Source organism: Quercus suber, unplaced genomic scaffold, assembly GCF_002906115.3.
Source record: "Quercus suber isolate HL8 unplaced genomic scaffold, Cork oak 2.0 scaffold_316, whole genome shotgun sequence".
Taxonomy (NCBI): domain Eukaryota; kingdom Viridiplantae; phylum Streptophyta; class Magnoliopsida; order Fagales; family Fagaceae; genus Quercus; species Quercus suber.
The window spans coordinates 25,816-27,356 of record NW_027069771.1 but is presented as its reverse complement, the minus strand read 5'-3'; the positions used below and the strand labels follow the sequence as shown (position 1 = coordinate 27,356).

General features: G+C 36.7%; 1 long non-coding RNA gene across 1 annotated transcript; it reads right to left on the bottom strand.

Annotated features, from left to right (window-relative positions):
• Positions 1-670: 670 nt before the first annotated feature.
• Positions 671-1,533, bottom strand: LOC112005431 (uncharacterized). The gene is made up of 2 exons (XR_010632760.1): positions 1,221-1,533; positions 671-1,079 (listed from the first exon to the last, which is right to left on the bottom strand). It is a non-coding gene; the product is annotated as an uncharacterized LOC112005431 (long non-coding RNA).
• Positions 1,534-1,541: the final 8 nt, after the last annotated feature.

The following is a 1,541-nucleotide window of genomic DNA, read 5'->3' as shown; positions in this document are numbered from 1 at the left end:
GCCACTACAGGTCCAAAAAACGCCACTATAGGCCCATTTGAGCTATAGTGGCGTTTGCTATAGTGGCGTTTGTAAACGCCACTATTGTACCGCAATTATAGATCTATAGTGGCGTTTCACAAGAACGCCACTATAGGTATACCTATAGTGGCGTTTACAAACGCCAATATAGGTCTACCCTAAAACGCCACTATAACCTGAAATTATTTTTCAAAAAGTGCTATAGTAGCGTTTCGGAAACGCCACTATAGGGTGTTGATCTATAGTGGCGTTTCTCAAACGCCACTATAGCTAAATGACAAAAAAATTAATTTACCTATACCAGCGTTTGTAAACGCCACTATAGGTCCATAACCTATAATGGCGTTTCTAAAACGCTACTATAGGTAAATCAAAATTTCTTTTAATAGGGGTATAGCAGCGTTTGTGAACGCCACTACAGGAAGGACCTATAGTGGCCTTTGGGAAACGCCACTATAGGTCAAGAACGGATTCCTCACCCACTGTACATTGGCGTTTTACAAACGCCACTATAGGTCCAAAAACGCCACAATTTTTTTTTTTTTTTTTTTTTTAAATACAAAAATATCCTGCTGGGTCTACAAACATGGCTATATATATATATATATATGCACACACTTGTCCTGGGCAAATCACAAGCATATATCAATAGTTACAATCGCCATTATATATATAGATATATGCACACATATTTCACTTGTCCTGGGCATCACAAGCATAGGGTACACAAAACATATCACACCCTTTATATGCACAAACTTGTCCTGGGCATTACAAGCATAGAGTACACAAACATATCACACCTTTCTAACTTGTCCTGGGCAAATCACAAGCATAGGTACACAAAACATATCACACCCTTTCTAAGGGTACACAAAATAGGCCCTAATATATGGAGCATTCAATTTAACTACATATGGAGCATATGGAGTAGCGGGACAATAATCATAACTCCATCAAAAAAAAATGTCATCACCATCATCAAAAGCATCCTCGTCATCAAGTGTATCCCCAAGTGCATCGCCATCATCAACATAAGCATGAGCATCATCTTCACCCTGAATAAGATGGAGACAACATTATAACAAAGGAACAAACAAAGCCAAAATTGTATCAACTAAATTTGATACATACATACATACTCAACTAAACTACATAATCAATATAAATACATGAAGCAGAAGGATAATACTCATAACTCCATCAAAAAAATCTGTCATCACCATCAAGTGCATCCCCATCATCAAGTTCATCCACATCATCAAGTTCATCCCCATCATCAACATCAGCATGAGCATCTTCTTCATTCTGAATAAGATGGAGGCAACATTATAACAAATGAACAACAAAGCCAAATAGTAGAAGCACATCACAAAGAAATCGAGTATAAAAGTAATTTTTGGTAAAATGACAAAAATAAGCCTGCAATATATTTTTCCCTATTTCGCTTCTAAAATATGACACAAGGGTATAAACAAAATCTAAATACCCAAATCTATCCTTGAATAACTCCCACTCAT